Raw genomic sequence first — 26,685 nt, 5'->3', positions numbered from 1 at the left:
TTCAATTCATCCCAATTTAACTCCATCTCCACAACATAGATTGGTCCATCCTAAAACATCTCCCCCTAAACGATGCTGTAAACACTTTCATGAGTACTCTAAACTCCTTAGCTCCCTCAAGGAAGATCAGAGTAAAATCAAATCATGCTCCCTGGCACTCCAAGAAGACTAGGTCCTTTATAAAACAAAGAGATAGTGCTTGGAAAACCTGGACTAAAACTAAACAACTACCTCTTCTTCAAAAATATATGCAGCTGAGGAACCTTGCAAAAAAACGTACAACTAATGACAAAAAGTTATACTATAGCTCTGCTCAGCTTAAAAACAAATCCAATCCTCGAAAATTTTGGTCAACTCTCAACAACATCCTCTATCCTGGGAAGCCCTCTAATCCCTCCCCATACCCTAACTCTTCCTCTCAGGAAACAGCTATCCTCCTGAATAAACACTTTATCTCTTCCATCCAAAATCTGGTAACCTCTAAGCCAAACTCTACTTCGACACCCACCCCTCCAAGTCCCACTAACACAACTTTGTTTTCATTTGAGCCAGTTCCCATTACTTACATCAAATCTCTACTACTCAAGCTAAAACCTTGCTCTCCTTCCACTGACAATCTATCTCCTACATTCCTCAAACTTGCTGCTGACTCAATTACCTATCCTATATCTATACTAATTAATCAATCTATTCTGGAATCAACTGTCCCCAAACCTGTGGAAATCTTTCTTTACTATCCCTCTTCATAAAGGTGGAAACTACACTGACCCCTCAAACTACTGACCCATTGCCATTCTGTCCCCCCTCTCCAAGATATTAGAAAAATGTATTCACTCACAGCTTCTCAATCACCTCCTTACGCACCACTTACTTACCCCTACCCAGCATGGATTTCATCCTCACCAGAGCACCACCACTGCCCTCCTCTCCTTCACTCATATCATTGCAGACACCCTAGACAACAATAAACTCATTTCCTGTCTCTTCCTAGCTAGATCTCTCCAAAGCCTTCGATACTGTCTCTTATCCTCTACTACTATCCAAACTCGCAAATCTCCACCTATCCCCCTCCGCACTTGCCTGGTTTAATAGTTACCTATCGGGCAGGAAACAATCTGTCAAATGTCTCTCATCCTCCTCACCTTTCCTTCCCGTCTCCACTGGTGTTCCCCAAGGCTCCATCTTGGGACCCCTTTTGTTTAACATCTTCACCAATGATCTTTACACCTCATGCAAAAAATCCTCCCTTATTCAATATGCCAAAGACTCTACACTTATGTCCATCTCAAATAACATTACTGAACTACACTCCCTGACACAACAAGCCCTATTATCAACTGAACACTGGCTCTCTCACAACCTACTGATCCTAAATCCCAAAAAGAACAAACTCCTACTTTTCCTTCCCCGTTCTCTTTCTCATTACAAAACCTCCTTTTTTATTACATGTTCTAACAATACAACTATCCAACCTGATACCCACACAAAACTCCCAGGGGTCATTATCAATGATGAACTAAAGTTCAACCTACACATACCCCAGTGTATAAAAAAAACAAACCAGAAACTACATCTGCCATATCGGAACAAAAAATTCCTAACCTCTGAATCTAAATTTACCCTGGACCAGGCACTCCTCCTCCCCTCCCTCTTATACACCACCCCAGTTCATACCAGTATCCAGGCCTCCACTCTAAACAACCTCCAACAGACTTACCATAAAATAGCCAGATTCATAACTAACTCCCCATACAACTCACACCACTGCATTTCTTTAAACTCTCTTCAATGGCTTTAACTTCCCCAATTTCTGCTATCTTATCAATTTCCTATGCTACACTTTATTCTTTATAAAACCTCCTTCTGTCCAGCTCTATCTTCCTTAGTCTCCATCTACATCCCATCCCGGACCCTCCGTACTTCTAACCAACAATTACTTGATGTCTACCACCCAAAAAGGTCATTAGGCAAACTACTCTACAAACACTCCCTTGTCCATGCTTGGAACAAACTTCCCCTTGACTTACGCAGAATCTCCCACACCTCACACTTTAAAAATGAACTAAAAGCTTATTTTCTCAGTTCCAGGACCTGCCCTTGTCATGACCTCACCTAGTCTTCCTTCCCTTTATGTACCCTCAAAAGGTCCATACTTAGTACCTCATTATACCTCTCTCTCCATTGTGTCTACTATGCATTTGCATAATTTTATACAAACAAAAACATTTTATGGTTGACTTATTGAACTATATCAATGTAAAATTATGTTACTAAGCTTCTTTTTAATGCAACTTTAACTGTATGCATGTAACCCAATATATGAAAATCTTGTTGCTATAACTGCTATAATATCAGTATTGTTTAAAATTGCACTTGTTTAAAAATGTATTACTGGAGCTTTTCTCCTCGGGTCTCCACTGAAAATGGGCCACAAGCCCAGTTGGACAAACCTGGTTAACAAATGTCAATAAATAAATAAATAAATAACTATATAAATAAAAATATTTAAACCTTTCATTGTGGCTGTCTATAGATATTTAAGTTCTGAGAGTACTAGCATATTTATTTGGTGACACTGTGTAGGCCACTCCTAATAGCCTTGCTCTTGGTCTAACTACCATTTGTATTGATAGTAACATTACACAGTAAGATTGGACACCCTTTTTTAAGGGCCTTAAAATAGCTGATAAGGAGCTGGTTGATGGCAGTAATAAATAGCTTACAGTCTGGGCTGAAGGGGGCATAGCTAGTAAACGTATGCCAGCCATACCTCTCAACCTGAAACATCAAAGATTTGGACAAAGGCCCATGAAAAATAGGTACAAATCTGTACACTGGTTAACATGAAATTTACATACATAATTGTGTAATCACACTCACTCCAATGGAATTGTGGGATACCAACTTTCAAACGCAAACTGAAGAACAGACAACCAAAATATGGCCCCACCCCATTAAAAACTGTAACCAATGAATGCAACACACTTCTTTGCACTCCAGCTCAGTAGCCTGTCTTGACAGATGTAGTCTGATTGTTTTATTTAATATATTTGTTCAGACTTTTATCAGTACAGTGTTGACAATATGCATCTTTAAATCTCTCTCTATACTTAAATAGAATGTGTGGAATATATATGTATTTCAGTCTTTGGCCCCTCATATTAGGTTATCATCTGCTGCTTTAACTTACTCCTAAAAATGCAGTAAAGAATAATAAAATTGTTCTTACGCTACAGCAGTAAATGTCCCAGATTATGGTCAAGTGTGCGACTTCCTATCCTATCCCAGAAAATCTCACGTCAAAGTGTCAAGCACTACTACAATAAGTTGGAAAATCATTCAGGCAATTGCTCTGTATTCTTTCTACCACAGAATTTCTTTAAATTCATTTTAAGGCTGGGTGGTGGGAAAAGACCACATAGATGCAGGACTGCATAACTACAACAGTGTGTTAAAGAATTAGTGCTGTATGGAGCCAGATGACACAGCATTTACATATTTTAATAAGTAAAAACAAAAAATTTGTCACTGTATCTTTACATTCTGAGCTATTTTAATGTATCAAAATCATTCCAAGTGCTTCTTATATTTTAAAGTTTTTCCACAATATGGCTATCCTGAGGTGTGCTATAGTAATGTGACCTTGTTTAACAGCTTTAAGTTCTGGTTCATAGAATCTATTTCAAATCCCTTGTATACAAGTCATGCTAGACAAGAAGAGTTTTTAACATTCTTGTAAACAGAACAGCAGCAAGGTTTTAAACTATAAATGTCTAGATTTCACTATAGATACCTTCATCATATGACTTCCAAGCAGTGTATGACTACAAAGCCTGTAATCAACTTCAGTAATCAGTTTCAGAATGGTAGCATGTCTTCCACAGAAATGCTTGCTCAAAATTCATAAAGCAAAGTGTTCTAAACTATTGGCATGCTAAACTCCCTTAGTTACTGTGGAAGGAACTAAAACTTCTAACAAGTAATGCCACTAAAGCCACATCAAGACTTCTACCTCTGTCTGCCAAATAACACCACAGAATCAAATGTCAAATCTATCCATGGCAACACACTTTTCTTAGACCAGTATAAAACTACAGTGATCACAAACCTCCCAAACTAACCTCTATATATCCCACCCATTGAATAATACTGGCACTTCATGTCAGTGCTCTTCTGTGCTTATCCACAATAAACAAATGATTAAAAACTGTTCATCTCATCCTCATAGTTATTCTAGAACAGATAACTCATCTGTACTTAAAATCTCTATGTATGCAACATCTATGTCCCCTACTTTTACAAAACATCATAAATCTGACTGTAAAAGCATTTCCATACCTGAACAAGACATTTCATCTCTTATGCCTATTGTTTTAATTTATCCAGACTAACAACCCTCTTTAAATTCCCAGAAAATGTTATGCCATCTCAGCTACCGTGAGCAAGGCAACTTTCTTTGCACTAGTCAATGCACTCTGTTTCACAGATAGCAGCTACAAGATGATTGCCTCAGAAAGTCCAAAAACAGCCATTCTGCCAGTCTTGTCAACAATATCCAGTGCACTAAAAATTCTGCTGTATTTCGGACGCCATAACTAAACCATTCTCAAGTTTAAAAAAGGTCTAGTCATCTGTTCCATATGAGCACTTATTCATTCCAAGCTTACCCCCCAACATGAATGAACCTGTTAGATTCCTACAAGGCTGTCGCTAAACAACTGCCTTCTATATTTTCTGGTCCTCTGCTCAGCAGTATACAAACATCTCTGAGGACCAGGCTGTTAAATTAAACCATTTTCACTAATGTCTACCTTCATAACCAGAGTAGGGAAAAATGCAAAGGTGCAGCACCCCCCCCCCCTTTCTCAATACTTTGCCAAAATTGCCAACAATTTGCATTGCCAGAAAATCTAATTTTTATGAGGAACAGTCTACAGATCAAAAAAATGAGGCAAAAGTCTTGACATGATGAGTCTGCAAAACTCCGATGTGTGTTTTCCTTTATTCTTTTTAACTTACCTGGAGCCAGAGGAGGTTGAGCCACCAAAAACATATATTTCCTCATCTTGGCCTGGGTCAGGGGGTCTGGATCGTGATGGGATTCCTGGGAGTGCGTACGCTGGGTGGACCGGATATATTCTGCTACTCTGCTGCAGCCTGCACAGCACTGCCATTCATACAGTACTTTTTAAACTTATTTTGTTGCACTAATGAGCTTGGCTGGCCTAGCAGACGTAAGAAAACATAACTGACTAACTTCCGCTCATAGTCGCTAGTCACTGTTAACACGTCAACCAAATTTAATTTTAATGACAGGCAAGCCTGACACCAGTTTCACAACCAAAGATATTAACATTAATGTGGGAGGAATTGGCAATTTGGCAGTCAACAGAAAATACAGCACTGAATGGTTAAAAACAAAATACTTGTCGCACAAACTAATAAAATGGAAAATGATCGCTGAAAAATGCCATTACCAACACCAATATCATGAAATCTTTATTAAACAAATACTTGTCACACAAACTAATAAAACGGAAAAACGATCGCTGAAGAATGCCGTTACCAACACCAGTATGAAATCTTTAGTACACAACTCCATTAAAAAAAAAAAAACAAATAAGTGGTTCTTTCATATAATCCAAATGAACTTCCTCAAATATATGAACGAAAGTGCTTAAGACATTTTTAATGGATTTGTGTAATAAAGATTTTGTATTGTTGTTGGTAATGGGCCGGCATTCTTCAGAAGGTCATTTGTTTCCATTTCCATACTGACGGACACACAGCTCAAGTCCGACAAATATGGCTAAACACATCTTGTGATGAGTGCATCCCTGCAATGGGGAAATTACTGTATGAGAAACTACAATAAACCTCGGAGGCCTCGCTATATGTATATGCTACACCTACACTCCATTTTCCTGGACACAATATGCACACTTCAACAGCCTTTACTCCCTCCCCCCAATCACTCATATATTGGGCAAAAGACAAAAGTTAACACACTGTCCGTGATAAAAACAGAAAACGCACTGGCAATAATTTTCTGTGTTGTATGAACAGGGAGTACAACATCGCTTGGCTGATTTCTTATCGACCTGGGGACACTCAGTATTGCAGACCATTTCTATAAAAGCCTTACTGTGATAAGCATTTCATAAGGCATTGACACACTCACAATGCTGAGGTCATTACACACACCTGTGCCCCTTGATGACACAGCAAGATATGACATCAGCGTTAAAAAAATGAAAGTTAAAAAAAAAATCGGGATTTAGAAGGGCCACTTGGTAATTTATGGCACCCTGTTATTTGACCCCCGAAAATGGGATATACCGAGGAATTCTGTGCAGTTGAGAGGTATGATGCCAGCCTTTCCCAGGTGTGTGTGTGTGTGTGTGTGTGTGTGTGTGTGTGTGTGTGTGTGCGCATGTGTGTGTGTGTGTGTGTGTGTGTGTGTGTGTGTGTGTGTGTGTGTGTGTGTGTGTGTAAAACAAATCTCCAAGAGTGTGTGTGTCAGCTACGTGGGCAAGGACATGAAGCACTGGTTGTACACAGGTCTTCGCTTGGTCACTCAGCTGAGATCTCAACTCTAGGTGTGGCAGTGGGGAGTCTTACTGGGGATATGGAGAAACAGAAAGAGGGAGAAAACAGCCCTGGACTGACTGTGGTCTCTGTGTGCTCTTAAGGGATATTGCACTTGATTCAAAGAGTTGCATCTGGAAATACTGTGTGTGTACTTGTCATCCTCCCAATGTACATCCCCCACTGCTGCTAGTGGCGAGGAATGAGGCTCCTTGATTACTGGGCAAATGGTGGGGCATCACAAACCTCCATACCCCAAACAACATCCAATACACCATGAAAGGGCCTACTGTCCCTGCGTTACTCTACTGAAGTGTTAACTGCCACTGATGCAAGATGAGAATGCCTGCTCCAACCTGGAAGACAGAATGGAATCGTTTCATGTTTTTTTGCATAATACCACCTTATCACGTGCCCCTTAATTTACAAGAAAATCAGATTTTCTTGTATTCTCTGCCCTTTTATTAGCAGAATACATCAGAATAAATGCAAGGTCATGTAGTGAAACAAAAAGCACTGTCAAAGAGATACAGATGATGATTATGCTTAATGCCAGAGTAATTAGAAATAATTAATTACACATGAAGCCTTGAATATTATTTACTATTTGTTCATCAGGTAAGTGGAGTGGTCGATTGACCCTTTTCAGCCACAACCTGAGCTCAAAGAGCAGAAAATATGTCACAGTCTTCAATCAGTAACATTATATACAAAATGAGTACATAGCAAAATTCAGAACATGTTAAGATTGAATGCATACATGGCAACATTAAAAGATCCTGTCAGAATGCAATGACAAAAAAAGTATACAAAATGTAAGTTAAAATGTGCATAAAATACTGTCCAACTCCTATATACATGTGAAAATTTGCATATAAGATGCCACATGAAGAGGTCATGAAAAGGTTATTAAATGTATTTTAGTACTTGTGATATGAGATGTTACTTTATGTGACCATTGTCATCGTAGAATTTTGCAGGTTGATTCAGTAAAGAGATGCTCTTTAAGTGCATCTTTGAAGCTTTTAATGGTTTCTAGATTTTTGATGTGTGTAAGCAGGTAAATCCAGGTAGCAGGTGCCAGTCTACAAAAGGCTCACCCACCTACTGCAGTTGTAAATGGAGGACGTACTAGAGTGAAGCTGTTATCCTTTGTACTCCTCAGTGCAAAAAGGTTGTCTTATAAAGGTAGTTTAATTCTTAAATGGGGCACTGACCATGTTTTAGCAACCTGTAATGAGAGCACTTATAAAGAAAGTGGCCCTATGAAGCACCATAAGCCATCTGGAATTGTTTAACAAAGTGCAATGGTGTACCTGGGGGTCTGCTAATAGAATGAATTTGCAGATTTTATTCTCAGCAGTCTATATTCTGTGAATATTGTACGCTGAATGCATAATGAGAAAAGGAAGGCCGTATTCAACACTGGGTTTTAATATATTTTTAGTGATGGCCCTGTAAGCAGCAGGTGAAAGGAAGAAACTTATCTTGTAACACAGCGTTAATTGAGCAAGGGTTTTTATTAGTTACAAAGTGTGTGTGTGTGTGTGTGTGTGTGTGTGTGTGTGTGTGTGTGTGTGTGTGTGTGTGTGTGTGTGTGTGTGTGGTAAAGGAAAGGGTCGGGTCGAGAATTAGAACTATGTACCTCTGTTCGGTGACATCAGGTACTCTGTTTTCATTTAGATCTGTTAAGTGCATAAGAGAAAAATAGTGGGTAATTTCTTGGCTGAGGCAAAAACTATAACAGTGGTATTCTTAGGTTAATTAGTAATTTGTTATTAGTGGAACAGGTGCATAACTGAATGAAATTGTTCTGTAACTTGGTTTTCGGGTCGGAGGGGCTGGTACTGGATTGCAAGAGCAGCATATCATCTGCATACATTATTAATTTAAGATCTGGTAATTCTAGGGGAGATCATTAACAAAGAGAAGAGAAGAGGACCTAGCATAGACCACTTCTGTACACCTGTACTATGTTTACCAGGAGTAGAGGATGAGACATTGCTATGGACTTGGAATGTTCTGCCTCTTAGATAGCTGCGAAACCAGCAGATAGTGTTATCTCCAAAGCTTAGTTGTTTGAATTTGTTGAAAAGAAGGGTACAGTTGACCATTTCAAAAGCCCTTTTATGGTCAACAAAGATACCTTCAGTAATAAGTCTCTCATTCAGGTTGCAATAAATGGTATCAGTTGCCGTTATCAGACCAGTAAAGTACTGAAGGCATTGTGAAAGCCATGCTGTGCATCACACAACAGGCCATAGCTGTTAATGTGCTTAAGTAGTTGCTTAACTAAAAGTTTTTCAAATATTTTGGTAACAGGGCACAATGTAGAAATAGGTCTATAATCCTTGAACCCATTAGGAAAGTGACTTTAGATACAGGGATTATAACTGCATGCTTGAATGCTGGTGGGCAGTGCCTCAGGTGAGAGAAAGGTTAAAGATATGACTAAGGGGTTTAGCGATCCTTTTCAGCTGCACATCTTTGGAAGGTGGGATGAAGATTGCCGGATGTAGATCCTGAACTGTTGAGTTTGTGAAGTAGGAACTTGGCCTGTTTTACTGAAATTTCAGTGGAGTGAAATGTTTCTGCATAAGGGGCTAGATGGTACAGATCAGAGGATGATGGTTCTAGTTCTTCATTGGTAGTGGGAGTAAATTCTTGGAAAGGCTTTAGTTATGTTGGTTATGGTGGACTGCAAAAAGTTAACATAATCATTAGCAAATGTGGAATGGTTCAATGTTAAGGGTTCATTCTTGGTAGCGGATAAGTTATTTAATGAACCTGCATTTTATTTCTTTCCAAAACTGACTGGGTCTGGACCAGTTTGCTTCCTGTATCTGTCTAAGATACAGAACTTTTGCAATATCTGCTTCAATTCTTGTTTCTTTCCTTAAACTCAGAAAACTTTGGTGTGGCTCTTTTTTGGGGGGATTCCTTTTCCATTTCTTTCAGGTTAAATTTCTGGCTTTAATTATGTTTTTAAATATCACTGAAAGCCATGGGCAACACTATGATCTAAGCCTTCTTTTTGTAAAGTGGTACAGTGTATCCTGAATTGTGGTCTGTTTTGTGCTGAAAAATTCTAAAGTGGGGGGGGGCTCAGAAATGGCATACAGGGAGTCCAGTCCATAGCACTGGATAGGGTATTGAAACTTGGTAACATTATTTGGGAAAGATCTTCCTTCAATTACTTGAGGAGGTTATTTTTCATGCTCTGAATGACCAAATGGATTTAATGGGTGACTGGTCTGAAGAGTATTTCAGTGTGAAGCCACTGATTTTGCATGTTGGTTACTATTGGTTCAAGTGTTGAGCTAGAACCGGTTCTTGTACTGGTTTGAGTAGGAGCCTGTATTATTTAAGCCAGGCTAAACTGTTGCAACCTTCTGCTTAGAGGCAGGGAATCTTTCCCAATAGTTTTGGATACTACTGTTAGGATACTGTATTCATCAACATTCATCATCAGCCAAAGTATATCTCTACATCTGAAGGTTTCATTCCCCATGAGATTTAACTGCACTTTGTAGCTTTAAACTATTTAAGTTGCTATCTCTCTATGTTGCTGTAATAAGCACTGAACATACAGTGAATACCATAACTGAGTGCTGTTGAGCAGTGTGACAAAGTATGCGTATGTGATTTGAGTCACTCTTTATTTATTTATTTTTTAATGAGATTAATTATGTCAAGCAACTTGAATTTTAGCAACAACTAAACCAATTGTAATTTGCTTACCTTTCTTCAGACAGTTTCTCTGTTTCTTCGACTACACTGTTAAGCTTTACAATGGATGCTGTACATCACCCTCAAGATGGTATTTGGAAGACCAACAACGATACGCTGGTTTCAAAGAACTTTTCTACTGCTCCTGGATAAAAACAAAGACAAAAGACATACATTTCAGACAATTTCATCAACTCTGGTATACACTTTACATGGAAAGGTAGCAGAACATTTGTCTTTCAATGCCAGCAACTAATATTGCAGAAATATTAATTTTCTGAAACAAAAACCCGACAAAATCTTAATAACCTCAGCTTTGTAAATATAATGAAGGGAATCTGAAATAATCATCAGTGATGGAGACAAACTTTGACATATGAGTTCTGCAGCTATAAAGCCACTACTCACCACAGCACCACCACCCAGACTATGAGTCCACAAACATAACCTTGTTGAGTGATCACTGATGTTACACTAGTATAAGGAGCCATACCTCTGAGCAACTAATTTAATGCCAATATATATATATATATATATATACGTATATAAAAAATACACACACACACACACACACACACGCACACACACACACGCACACACGCACACACACACACTCCACCCCCCCCCCCCACACACACACACAACCACACACATTATTATATCACTCCCCCACCCCAGCCTTCTCACCACAGGAACAGATGATAAATAGTTCAAGACAGAAGCGAGAGGGGGGCACAATGTTTTTTGAATGACATTTTATTAACTTTTTGGAAAGAGTCTAATTCTAATCTGATATGTATGCCTTAAACATTCTTTAAATAGAGCAGAGGAAATCAGTTTGCTGCAAAGCTCCTCCCAGCTAGTACTATAGTCTGTATGTATGCCTGTTTTATTTTGGTCACAAATGCAAACAATTTTCTGGGCAAGTGTCTGCTTCCTTTGTTCAAGGTTATGATGTGTCACAACTAATAAAGCTATGCTGCAACCTTTCCCCTGCCTAACCCAGGCTACCTCAAGGAAAGCTGCATTGATTATTTACATTTGAGTAACAATAGGCAGGGAAGGGAAAAACTGAAAATATTTTTTTTTTAATGCAGAACTAATCAAGCTGAGCAGGTTTATTTGCATCCTATTTCTGGAAGGCTGAGCTGCTAACTCTACCAATTTATAGAAAGCAGAACTTGATTAGTTCCTCAAAGTGTGCATCTTTTTTTTTTCTTTCATTTATCTCATGTTTACTGGCAGTAAACCAAGGAAGCAAATAGGTTCCTCATTTTAGAGACTGTGCAGCAGCATTGGCTTAGGGACTTGCTCAGAGTTACACATTAAGGGAATCAAACCTAAGGGCTACAAGACGTTCAGTAGCTTTAATCCTCTGTGCTAAAGTTTAATCTTGACGAAGAATGACTTTTGGACTTAAGTCCTTTAGAGCTTCAGTAGCACAGATAAGTAGGACACAAAACAATGCAGAGGAACACTACCTCTTAGAATATTAGCTTGCAGGGACAAGACTACATCACTATGTAGTGACATACACAGATGTCATTGGCAATATTATTTGCAGAAACAATCACTCACAAAATATAGTAACACACATAAATACAACAGTTATTACTCTCAAAACATAGCATAGCATATGTATGACAGGTAAGGATAAAAATGTGAAGAACAAAAACATAAGAGGAAACGGAGCAGAAGCAGAAACAGAGTTGGCAGGCAAGTCAGTCATGAAACAGTACACATAACACACAATATAATGCAGAAGGCATTATCTTATAAAGAACAGTACATACAATGTAAACGTGATGTGAACAAAGCTGATAAGCACTACTATATATACAGAAGTAGATTGCAGACATGAATACCACAAAAATGCACTGCAAAATGACATGTTAATTATGTCATTGTTCTCCCCGTGGCACAGATCATGGCTGGTCCTTGGCCAGCCTGCTATATCTGGTTAACAAACAAATAAATAAAAATAATATTCTGAAGTGTGATTTGGTTTCAGGAACACTATGGATTTGAGGAAGCAACGTGTGGGGAGCTCAAATTAGAGAAAATACTGAGTGGTTTACAGGGGTCAAGCTTTTGAAAGGAGCCACTAGTGCCCACCTCAAGGCTAACAGTTGTGGCAAACAACATGAACGGAATCTGGTGCACATGCTTACATACATAATCATGTTTAAATGCATTCCTGCACAATTTACACTGAAAGTAAAATGAGAACATGACAGTATTACAAATTCAAAGAATAGTAGTTAAGGAGAAGAAGAACTGGGTTAGCAATACAGACATCAACGGAACATAGCAGTTATTATGTGATACCCAGAAGCAGACATATTTTGCCTCCAGATAGCCGGAGACAAGCCTAAAGAACCCAAAAGAGGTATACTGCAAGTGAATATGGCTGATCATTCCATGCCTTTGAAAGGGAAACAGAGAAAGGAAAATTACAAGACACTACATTTCCAAGGATTTGTCACATCAATTTGTTCTGCAGTTCAGAGCAGTAGCAATCATGGAGCTCTAAAGTGAACATTCACTGCATAGTTGCAATTATATGTAAAGTTCAATGGAGTTTTACTTTTCTAGAAAACTCAAGATAAATCACGAAAATTTTCTGGAAGCAAGGGATGATGTCTAAGCACACATTGTAAAAAACAAAGGTACTGCTGTAAATTGAAATGAAACCTGACTGTGCACCACAAGGTCAGACTTTTCCAAGAGTTTTAGTGACATAATCAAACACACCTACATATATTCCCTACAGTGCATGCATATACATTGATAACATGTAAATTATGAACGTCTGTCTCCCACTTTGAAATGGGTTAAGATAAAATTTATGGCAGGAATACTGATAAATTCAAGTGAATATGAAAGAGCACTACAAGAAGTAAACAGGCAACAAGATCCTACTAAATTTGTCGCCAGGCATTGAAATTAGCTCCTGTGAGATGTACCAGCTTTTGATTTATTCGTCTGTTGAATTAGTAAGTCTCTACTTAGATTATGTCTCTTTTTAGGGTGACCAGAGAGCATTGCCTGCTTCTGGTCAAGTGACTTGCTCAGAGTCCCACAATTTTACACCCTCTCTAATACATCCTTCTTAACTCATCAACACTTCTGAGCTGTGAAATGTCACAACTCTAGCAGCCTACACACAACCTTACATTCCAGAGAATTTTCTAAAAAATCAAGTTAAAAAGAATCAAATGTAAATATCTTGTGAATAGTAAATACTATTAAAAGAGTAAAAACAACAATTTTGGTGTACAAACATCATTCTTACAGTTATGACAGTTTGTGCATTCGCAGTCTTTATACAATCTAGAATTATACTTTTCTCTAAAATTTCACAAACAACTTTTCATATATTAGAAACTTAAACTTAGAGCAGATTTCTTCAGCCAGATTTGATCTTTTACATGGTAGTATGAAGTTTCATCCTGAGTGCTTTCAGAAATAGAAAGCATATGCTTATCTGTATAGTTAACAATGTAAACAACACTGAATATCTCCCACTAGTTAAAAGTTATACTTGCAAATATCAATGACAATTTTTTTCAGCATTGCATCATTTAACAGTTTGTACTTAACCTGGTTTGGGAAATATTAATTTACTTGTGACACTACATCATATCCTCATAATTACTAAGAAACAATTAGCAATAGCTCCAGAACAGTGTGCTTTACATTGTCAGTAACAATGTACTTGCCTGTCTCCTACCACAACACTACACAACATGCCCTCGGCAACATGTAGCTCACTCAGTTATGATGAATATAATATCAAAATATGAATATGTATCAAACAGTGACTACTAGCCCCTTTGCAGGACATCCTAAATTAACAAGCTTTTGAGGGGAGATCTGTGCTTGGCATACAGGGCATTGTCAGAGCCCACTCTTATGGATCTCCTGCATATCCACAAAACAAACAGAACCAGAATTACCCATTATAAAGACTTCAACCTTGCCTGTGATACAAATAAGACCTGCTGGAGAGACAAGTATGTATCCCAGAGACTACCCCATCTCTGGAACAGGCGCCCCATCCATGTGAAGCAAAGTTCCTCCCTAACCCAAATCAAGTGTAACTTGGACAACTGGATGGGGAACATGAGATTCATGCCTGGTCTGGCACCTATGTCTCTAATGGAGACAGGCAGCCTTTAAATGGTTCATCTCCAAGGTTACTGCTTGTAAACGTTTCATCTCCCAAGATTCTACTTACACTTATTGTCGTTATTCTTATGTGCATTAAGAAGACATTGAGGCTTGGGTGTTTAAGTAGTTTATTGTATGCAAATACATCAAGATGGATGGCACGAACATTGAACTTAAACTATCTAACTAACTGACTGACTACATACTTGCATGCTCACACTCTAGCTACTCACTCAAAAATGGCACTCTTACTTGCACGTGCTCAGTACTTGCATGCATATGCTGACTCACTGGAAAGCTTCTTAAAGGTATATCACACACACTGATCTAGACTTATCAAGAGTACAAGAACTTGTCAGAGATTTAGGATGCATGGCTAGGCTTAAAAAGGCCCTTGTTGTAGCTAGCCTAGTAAACACCTATGAACCTATAAACTTATGAACAATCTTAGATATAATTCAAGCATGCAGCAATCTAATTAATTAGTGGCAGATTGTGCACCTATAAATGTGGGGCATGCAACTTGTGCAGCTATTTGTATAATGAAGACCAGATTTACGTAGAGGCCAGGGATTTATTAATTAAATCCACAGGATATTTTAATTGTAATAGTAATTTATTTGATTTGGTGTATGGGTTGCACACATTTTTATATAGGCAAGACAGAAAGAGTTAAAACATGTATTTATTAACATATTTATGATGATGAACATGATAATGAGAATAATGCTGTATATAAACATACGAAGACCTGTGGTCAGAGCAAGTTTAGACTTTTTGTATTTGAACAGGTTCTTCAAATGACATGGAAGGAATATAAGGAGTTAATGTGGCAACTCACAATGGATGCAGGACACCCCACCCCGGGCTAAACAATAATATTTTGATTTTTTAATGTCCTAAAAATATGGGCTGCCAAGTTATGAGTTGTTCATGATTTTATGATGCTGTATTATCAACGATTGTAGGTGATCACCCCTCTTTTACATATAGGAATAAGAAGAACCTCAAGAGATTACTATGTTATCCATCTAAGAAAAATACATGCCTAGATGTAAACAATTATACAAAGGCTTGTGGACACTGTAATTTTTGTCCACTGATAGACTCTAGCATAGTATTCATACATCCAGATACATGTAAAGAAGTATATACTCAGACAAATGTTAACTGTATGACCTCAGATGTTATTTATCTTGCAGTTTGTGATTTATGTTCATGTTTTTATGTTGGTAAAACCAATAGGGTTTTACGTGACAGGATAAGGGAACATTGCTATAATATAAAGAAAGGCAATGTACAAAATGCTTTAGCTAAACATGTGATGCAAACAAACTCTCAGCATACATTCAGGTTTAGAGTTCTGGAGAAAATTAATGTGAATATAAGAGGAGGAGATGTAATGAATCATACAGAAGACAGAGAAAGTAGATGGATTATTATGTTAAGGGCTGATAAAGGCCATGGACTAAATGAGAGAGCATCCATTAGACCTCAGTTAAAGAAAAGAAGACACATCAGATTTTAACATATAATTATAATTTAATAACCTATTACAGTATAATACATATTTCTATTTCCAGATTAAGTGTATATATTTACACATATATACATAGACCACAATATTTACACACTTTTTAATATATGTAGATATATGAGTTGTTTTTACTTCACTTATTTATACACATTTATATACATTATTTATTTATTCATTTACTTGATTATTTATACACATATATTTATATTTATATTTATATTTATGGTAAATGCATATTTACACATTCATGTTTATACATATTCTTACAATAATTATATATTATATATATCACATATTTTTTATATGTTTTTACTAAAATAATTATAAAGGTTTTATGTGTATATATATAGATATACTTGTTATAGATGTACAAATTTATGTATATCTACATCATCAGTTACCTAGATTAATAAGTATTATATGCTGATTTTAACATTTCAGATGATGTTATGTTTATAATGTCCTACTATATTTGATGCTATTATTTATTTCAGTTTTACAAGTTATTCCTGAGCTCTGCCTTTTAATGAATGTGGTATACATTCTGTATATTATCTGATGTTATTGCTGTTGTTTTGTATGCATTATAATATTAGATGCTATACCTACCATTTAATCATTTCTGTTTACAATAGATTATTCTATATATATCTATTTATTCACTTTAGATTTAATTATTAGTGTAACACCTTTGTGAAAATCAATTAACTGATTTTAATTGGCGTCATTATATAAGACGCATGGATTTTATGCCCTGTATTAATGATCTGAAGAAGCTACGAGCTAGTGAAAGCGCTTATCGTCTGTTATTTTAACCAATAAACTGATATACATGTCTTCTGGACTACTTTGAGCATCTTTGAACCTACAGTGATTCTCTCTCGATCACCGCTTGTTTTAATAGTTTATCTGTTATACTACCCATTTATCAAGCAAGCGTGCTTTCAGCGTGTAACCAAGAAACTGCTATTTTTTTATTTATTTCTGCTGCTAATATTGGTTACGTGAATGAGAGTGATTGATCGGACACCAGGGAACTGTTGTTGTTCTGATCTGCTTTTGCACTTAGAACGACTGGTTACGTGAATAAGAAGAAACTGTTATTTTTCTGACTTACTTCTGCATCTAAAATGATTAGTTACGTGAACAGGAGTGTTTGAGCAGGCGCCATCTATACTGTGACGACATGACTGATATAGAACTTCCATACAAGCCCAGAAGTGAACACCGGGGCAAGGCAGCGATTGAAGAAAGATTTAAACAACACTTAGATGGTACCCTTACTACATTGTGGTCACTAGCAGGCGAACAAACGCCAACGGATGTAAGGGAACGAGATGTAGACTTGCAAAAAGCTAACCTGATACTTAATGACATCGAGAAATATTTCTATAAATTGAAACGTTTTCAGATGCAGCGGCAGCATTTTCAGTTTTGCCTGGATAATGCTATTATACCGCGTGGGTTAAGAGTTTTTTCCATGCCGAGTCAAGGAAATGAATATCCCGAATTACTTACATTGTGGCAGCAGATAAACATTGACACAAGCCGTAAGTACTTACAGCTGTTAATTAATTTCTTTAAACCGGAGGAAGAGGCTTTAATTGTTAAAATAAATGAGTTACAGCAACAACTGTTTGATGAATTTACAGAAGAAGCCATACATAATATGTTTGATAATATACTTGATTGTGTTTCTGCATATGAACGTAAACTGTTTCAGCAGAAACAAAGTAAAGTCTCAAGAGACATACAAGACTTTAAAACAGGGCAAGTGTTTGTTTGGGAAAGACGCTTTCCGGTGCGCACGCCCAATATATATACCAGACAGAACAGTATAACTCTCAAGCAGCAGTCGACAACTTTGAGAACTGATAAAGTATTTTTACCCTCTGCTAATGGCCTTAATTCAACTAATACTGCAGGAGAGGCCTCTACTGCTGACAATGAATATAATGGACCTAATGCTTTAACAGCTGACACCAGTTCTTCTACTGGTCCAGCAGTCATTAATGACGAAATAGCTGTATGTAATGACTCTTTAGATGTTATACATATAACCCATGACAGCATGAACCAGGGAGTGAATCTATACCCGACTGTTAATGTTCTTAAAAATACAAACAAACAGTTTAATGCCCAGGAACAGGCTGTTAGACCAAAGGTAAATGGGAATAATAAGGGTGGAGCTATAAATTTAACCTTCCCTTTAGCAATACGTCAAGAGAAGAATTTAAACAGGACAAGGTCAGTAAGCCGAGGAAGACAGAAAAGGAAACTATCAGGAGAGTTACCACACAACACGACATTAAAGAAAATGTGGACAAACCACAACAAGATTTAATATATAATTTATCTAGTGTTCCACTGTCACAAGATGATATTAATCTACTAGTTAAGGGTTTGAGTTTTATTCCGTATAGCACTAGTACATTGGACGAAACTATTATAGATGTACGAATGTTCTGCAGAAATGTTATGCTTAAATATATTTACAACGATACTGGTGACAATAAGATTAATGACGGAGCAACCACTAGTATGAATAGGTTTGCTTTTAAAAATTTAAGTGAATTTACTCCAGTTAACCACCCTTTACTTGAGGCATACCTACGCACTACAGAAGATGAAATATATAGCTATTATAATAGAAATAATGGAGGCAATTTTAGGCATACATACTACAATAATTTGTCATATAAAGAAAGGAGAAGTTTATACAATTTAAAGAATGATTTGAATATTATAATAAGACCTGCAGATAAAGGCTCAGGAATAGTGGTAATGGACACTATACATTACCAAACTGAAATGATTAATATGTTGAATGACATTTTTTATATTAGAATTGATTTTAACAAAGTCTATGATATGTGTACATATGTACATAACACTCTGATAGATATTTATAAAAGTAATTTAATAAATAAAAATGAGTTTGAGTATTTATTTATTAAGATGCCCACCATCCCAATCATACATGGATTGCCCAAAGTACATAAGAGTACCACTAAGCCACCCATGAGACCTATAGTCTCTGGACAGGGATGGGTCACTGAACATCTCTCAGTTTTTATAGAAAAACATTTAAGGTGCATATTAAATGACAATGAATTTGTGTTGCGTGATTCGAAGCAGTTTTTAATAGACTTATATTATACCACAAACCAATTAGAGTCTATAGAGAATTTGATTTTAGTAACTTTTGACATACAATCATTATTTACAGTCATCCCAAATGATCTTGGGCTAGCCTATGTTAATAATTATCTTTTGAAACAGCATCTATAATAGCACATTAATTGACTTACTAGTACATTTTCTTGAGTTAGTATTAGAAAATAATACATTTATGTTTGATGATAACATTTATCAACAACTAGATGGCGTAGCTATGGGCACTCCCTGTGCCAATAGCTACGCCAATATGTTTTTAGCGTACTGGGAAGAGCATTTACTATTTGAAGAACCCATGTATAAGAAATATGTACAATTTTATAGACGTTTTGTGGATGATGTGTTTATATTATGGAATGGCTCAATAGATGAACTGAATAGCTTTTCTGTAACTATGAATAATATAACATCATGTTTAAAGTTTATGATGAACCATTCAGTAAAGAAGATTGAATTCCTAGATTTATATGTAGAAAAGCTAGACTGTGGTATGTTTAACAATGGAATTTTTAGAAAATCATTTTATAAGAATACATTATTATTTAGAACTAGTATGCATCCTAGACATGTGTTTAATAATATAATGAAAGGGCAAGCACTAAGAATGTCTAGGCTCAACTCGAATGATAAAGGTTTTTGTACAGATTTGAATGATTTGAAAGAAAAATTTGCTGAGAGAGGGTATCAACCTGATTAGATCAATAAGCAGGTTAATAATGTATTGACCTTAAGGTCAACAACAGGTACCCCTTATTTTGGGCCACAATCTAGAATGACTGGTGATGTCAAAGATGAAGTTAAAGCAACCGTCAAGTTTCTGACTTCATATACAGCAGATAATAAACAGGTTAGAGATATTGTCTCAAAAAATTGGAATATTTTACAAGCAAATGCTGTATTATCAACGATTGTAGGTGATCACCCCTCTTTTACATATAGGAATAAGAAGAACCTCAAGAGATTACTATGTTATCCATCTAAGAAAAATACATGCCTAGATGTAAACAATTATACAAAGGCTTGTGGACACTGTAATTTTTGTCCACTGATAGACTCTAGCATAGTATTCATACATCCAGATACATGTAAAGAAGTATATACTCAGACAAATCCTAACTGTATGACCTCAGATGTTATTTATCTTGCAGTTTGTGATTTATGTTCATGTTTTTATGTTGGTAAAACCAATAGGGTTTTACGTGACAGGATAAGGGAACATTGCTATAATATAAAGAGAGGCAATGTACAAAATGCTTTAGCTAAACATGTGATGCAAACAAACTCTCAGCATACATTTAGGTTTAGAGTTCTGGAGAAAATTAATGTGAATATAAGAGGAGGAGATGTAATGAATCATACAGAAGACAGAGAAAGTAGATGGATTATTATGTTAAGGGCTGATAAAGGCCATGGACTAAATGAGAGAGCATCCATTAGACCTCAGTTAAAGAAAAGAAGACACATCAGATTTGAACATATAATTATAATTTAATAACCTATTACAGTATAATACATATTTCTATTTCCAGATTAAGTGTATATATTTACACATATATACATACACCACAATATTTACACACTTTTTAATATATGTAAATATATGAGTTGTTTTTACTTCACTTATTTATACACATTTATATACATTATTTATTTATTCATTTACTTGATTATTTATATACATATATTTATATTTATATTTATATTTATGGTAAATGCATATTTACAAATTCATGTTTATACATATTCTTACAATAATTATATATTATATATATCACATATTTTTTATATGTTTTTACTAAAATAATTATAAAGGTTTTATGTGTATATATATATATATAGATATACTTGTTATAGATGTACAAATTTATGTATATCTACATCATCAGTTACCTAGATTAATAAGTATTATATGCTGATTTTAACATTTCAGATGATGTTATGTTTATAATGTCCTACTATATTTGATGCTATTATTTATTTCAGTTTTACAAGTTATTCCTGAGCTCTGCCTTTTAATGAATGTGGTATACATTCTGTATATTATCTGATGTTATTGCTGTTGTTTTGTATGCATTATAATATTAGATGCTATACCTACCATTTAATCATTTCTGTTTACAATAGATTATTCTATATATATCTATTTATTCACTTTAGATTTAATTATTAGTGTAACACCTTTGTGAAAATCAATTAACTGATTTTAATTGGCGTCATTATATAAGACGCATGGATTTTATGCCCTGTATTAATGATCTGAAGAAGCTACGAGCTAGTGAAAGCGCTTATCGTCTGTTATTTTAACCAATAAACTGATATACATGTCTTCTGGACTACTTTGAGCATCTTTGAACCTACAGTGATTCTCTCTCGATCACCGCTTGTTTTAATAGTTTATCTGTTATACTACCCATTTGTCAAGCAAGCGTGCTTTCAGCGTGTAACCAAGAAACTGCTATTTTATGATTTTATATGTGTATTAAATTATTTAAATATATATTATGTATATTTCTGCTATTATGTTGTTGGTATATGTTTGGTTATATGTTTTTAATATAATGCATTTGGGAATTCACTATAGAATGAAATTTGAATCTAGGACACCAGTTTTATAAGCTTTTTATAATAAGGCAGTTTTAAACTAAATTAGATAATTGTTTAAATGTATAATTTAATGGTATTTTTTAATGGGTAACTGAAGTCACATGGGGTTGTAAGGATTTTTAATAGCATGGTTATTCACATACATTGTTCTGAAGAAGTCTGATACTTTAAAAGATGAAAGCGCTCACTTTTTATAAAAAAATTGTATTTCCTACTACATCCATAGGCTACATGGTGTTTTGTTCGCAGTTTGGTGAAGTTCTTAGTTTGTTACTGTGGACAGGATTTAGTTTTGTTGAGTTGTTTTTGTTTCTGAACAATATGGCAGTGAACGGGAACAGTGGTTCATAGAAAGTGGATGAAAGTTCTGCTTCTATCTTGAAATGGGAATTAACCTATTTGATCAATGTTTTAACTCAAGTTGTGGATAACCACAAAAAGGCTATTGTAGATTTGTTTTTCTACTTTCCTGGTAACCAGCAGGAGTAGGGAATGAGGAACAATAGTTCTCAGAAGAACTTATTTCCTGAATCATTGGGTGTAGATACTGCATGTACTTCCAGTTCTTCCAGTCGCATTGTGCACCAAACCAATGCAGCGAATGTAAACTTACCAGCTTCAGGTATGGAATTTGATTTTAGAAGTTGGTTGGATACGAATTTCTCCTGGAAGCCTGTACATGAATCGATAGCCTTATCCTACCATGAGAGAGTGGGTAAGTTCCAAAACAAATTACATAAGCACTGCACTTTGCAAATAGAAAATTCATATTTAATGGAGTGCATTAGAGTACAGAGAGTGCCGAAGGGCTTACTCTTGTTTAAATTTCCAAACAATGTTGTTTATGGTAGTACCTTTCACCAGGAGTTGATAGAATTGGTCAATGTTTTTTTTGAACAAGAAACATCTTTATTAAATTATCACGTATGACATAGGCAATCTTACATTCATATAAATGAAAATAAACCATACCGACACAACATCAGTTACAAATATTATACATTACAAACTATGCCAACAAAACTGTAGATGCAAACATTATACATCACCTATAATATATCCGGTCACTGTCATTCAAACATTACATAACTCATTCAAATCCTGCCTTCTTTTAAACCTCATTCCTCCTCTGCATATATTGACCCCACAATTCCTAATTTTCCTATGTAATTTGCTCTTACCTTTTCTAAAGATCCCAATTCCAGTTGTTTTATCTCGGTTACTATCTTCGCTACTTATAGCAGTATTGGTTTATACTTTGATTTCCATTTTCCAGTAATTGCTTTTTTGGCAGCCACCATAATTAGCAAGGCTTTATTAGGTCTCAGTAATTCTGATTCGGTATCATGGTTCAAAAAATCATTTCCTTAATTACACCAATTTGCTCACACAGTATTTCTGACAGAGCAGTCTGCAATGAATCTTTAAAGTCTACCAACTCATTACACTCCCAGAAAATATGTTCCCAGTTACCTCTTTCTTCCACATCACACCTCCCAACATTTGCTGTCTACCTGCGGAAAGATTCTTTGGAGTCTACTTGGGGTATAAAAATACCTATGTAAACACTTTCAAGCAAAGATCCTAAATCTTCTAGACTTTGTTGCATATTTGGGAGAAACTCACAGATTTTGAACTAACCAGGTTTATTTAGCGTTAGAACAAAAATATATAAAACACGCTTTCGGTAAAGACTGTGCTTCACCTTCATCAGAATACAAAGTATCAAATGTAAAGTACAACACTTTTAAGCTGTTTCCAAAAGGCAATTAAGAACGTCACGTCCCTTAACTGGAAGGCATGAAAAACCTGGCGTTCATTAACCTGTAATTTAAACATTTAGTTTATGGAACTTTGTACAAGAATGTATATAAAAATATATATTTAAATGTAATAAAAATAATCCAATAAGTGCCTCGACGGAGTAAATGCTACTCTGTAATGAACCAAACCAATTGATAATGTAAAAAAGAGCAGATATAGCAAACCAATGACCAACTGCACAGTCAACGATAAAGCCAGCATATACAAGAACTGTATATATTCCTTCAAGCACAATATCCAAGATTCTGATAGTATAAAATATTTATTAAAACAGGTTAGCGCTTTCACCGAAGTGGCTTCTTCAGACCTACATTTTTAATTAATTAACAACTCTTTATATAGCGCAATCAGGCAGGAAAAATCATTCAGTCTTAAAGATACATAACAATTAATGCATCTAAAACATATACAAAAATATAAAAATATATAAAAACTTCATTAGATAAGACTATGAAACATTGCTAATATGTAAAATCTAATAACATTAGCATGAATATGTAATACAATTGTACAATATTGATGTTATATAAAAAACAATATTGTTTAACACATTTACCTATGTAGTCTTTTAGACTTTAAAAAAGGTTTGACAGGAACCATACCATTGAGGCCAGGTGGAACATCAGATCTCAATTTGATGATCCAATTCGCCTCTCTCGTTTCGGTATAGGTCCTGATGTCACCACCTCTAGGTCCTGGTATAATTGTCTCTACAATTAAAAACTTGAATATGTGTGTATTCCCTTTCTCAATGACATGTCTGGCCAAGGCATTAGTTTTCAGCCCTATCCTAATGTTATAAACATGTTCACGTATCCTATCCCTAAATACCCTATTAGTCTTGCCGATGTAGAATGCCTGGCACTCCAAGCAGGATGCCAAGTAGACCACATTCGGAGTAAGACAGTTCCCATGTATTCTAAAAACATATTCTCTAGATGTTACTGGATGAATGAAAATGTTGTCTGTATTAATATAATTACAAAAATTACATTTATTACACTTCACTGTTCCATACGACTCTACATTATGTTTCACCATTTGTTCTTTGGGGTAGCATAATAATCTTTTCAAATTCTTTTTATTTTTATAAATAAATCTAGGTGCTGCCCCAACAATATCCTTAAGTTCATGGTCTATGGTTAGAATATCCCAGTGCTTTCTAACAACATCTTTTAGATTCCCCACATCACTAGTAAAGAATATGGAACAAGCTGTTCTTCTCACTATAGTTGTTTCCCTGCTTCTTATTGAGGGCTCCTGGGTCGTAGTTAGACCATATGGATGCCCATCACTGAAATAGGGAGCAGCTCTATTCTCTCTAAGGGTGGGCATGTCTAGAAATCCTTTTTTGATCTCATTAACTGAATAGCCTCTAGATAAAAATCTTTTACTTAATTCATTAATTTCATTAGTATATCCTAATTCAGTAGGATTATATCTGGATATACGGATCGCTTGTCCTTTCACTACATTATGATATACGTACCCCGGATGCATGCTTGTTCTGTGTAATAATGCATTCTTATGACATGTCTTCCTAAACACACCCGTGTTAACCAATCCATTGGGTAACTTTTCTATGTAAATATCCAAAAAAGGGAGCTTAGTTTCTGAATACTCATAAGTGAACTTAAGGTACCCATTACTGGAGTTCATAGCATCTACAAACTGTGCTAATTCAGTTAACGTACCTGTCCAAATGAGGAACAGGTCGTCCACGAAACGTTTATAGAAAGACACATATTTCTTGAAAAGATACATAGGAAATAGATGGACATATTCCCATTCAGCCATATACAGGTTGGCGTAGCTATTGGCACAAGATGTGCCCATAGCTACGCCATCCTTCTGTAAATAAAATTCTCCTTCAAAATAGAACACATTAGATTCTAGAACCATCTCTAAAAAATACATTAAGAGCTCTATCTTATTTGCTTGCATCTGTGAGTTACGTTTCATATAGTTACTTAGCATTAAAATTCCTTCAACATTTGGAATAACTGTAAAGAGAGATCTCACATCTAAGGAAACTAAAAAATAATTAGTTGTTATAACAAAATTTTTCATAAATTCATTCAGATCCAACAAAAACTGTTTTGTATCTCTCAAAATATAAATATTTTTATCTACTAATGGTCTAAGCTGACTCTCCACATAAATGGATAGCGGTTCAGTTGACCATCCCCTACCCGCTACTATTGGTCTAAATGGGGGATTTCCCATATTTTTATGTATTTTGGGGAGTCCATGCAAGACTGGTATCAAGGGAAATTCAACATACATAAATTCATACAATTCTTTATCAATAATATTTGCTTTATATTGGTCTTCCAAATTATTTTGAATTTTATGGGCAATAGTACCAGCCATGCCTTGTTCTATATGACCATAATATGTTTCATCTGATAACATAAATCTCATTCCATTAATGTATTGTTCCTTATCCATTAATACAACCCCTCCACCCTTATCAGCCGGTCTAATTGCTAGGGATTGATCATTAATTAAACTATTAAGTGATGTCCTCTGTTTGTATGTTAAATTAAACTTATTCCTTGGTATCTTATTACCCTTGCTTTCATACATCCTGGATAAGTCATCCTCTACTAGTCTGCTGTAAGCGGCTAATAGTGGATGAAGTGGTGGGGTGAACACACTGGGTTTCTTAAACTCTTTTTTAGGGTTAAAACTTTGGTCATTGAAAAAGATTTTTAAAGAAAGGTTCCGGACAAATAACTTAAAATCTCTTATAGTTTCTTCATATATGCTAGCATTGGTCGGAATGAAGGATAGACCCTTATTCAATACTATCATTTCATCAGTTGTTAATGAACGCTTAGAAATATTAAAAACTAGTTGTTCGTCTTCCCTTCCCACATCTTTTTTAAATTGTGGTTCGTATATTTCTCTGGGGAAAGCTTCCTTTTCTCTCTCCCCCTGCTTGCTGAGCGCATCCTTCCTTCTTTCCTTTCTAGTCTGATAGGGAAAGGGTGTGCTATATCAAAATTCTGAGCCCCTATTGTATCACTATCTACTACCATATGGTTCTT

At 35.7% G+C, this 26,685-nt stretch overlaps 1 protein-coding gene across 2 annotated transcripts in view; it reads right to left on the bottom strand.

The window, feature by feature from the left end:
* The window catches only part of FES (FES proto-oncogene, tyrosine kinase), a 1,834,337-nt gene that overhangs the window by 1,581,622 nt on the left and 226,030 nt on the right, over positions 1-26,685 (bottom strand). For both annotated transcript variants that reach the window (XM_044078263.1, XM_044078264.1), the window contains exon 2: positions 10,330-10,462. The gene's annotated coding sequence lies outside the window, so the exon portion shown is untranslated. The remainder of the gene's footprint in view (positions 1-10,329; positions 10,463-26,685) is intronic.

Source organism: Protopterus annectens, chromosome 7.part0 (genome assembly GCF_019279795.1).
Source record: "Protopterus annectens isolate FY-2018-M chromosome 7.part0, PAN1.0, whole genome shotgun sequence".
In the NCBI taxonomy this organism is placed as follows: domain Eukaryota; kingdom Metazoa; phylum Chordata; order Ceratodontiformes; family Protopteridae; genus Protopterus; species Protopterus annectens.
Note: the sequence above shows the minus strand (reverse complement) of the source record. Positions and strands in the feature narration are given on the sequence as shown.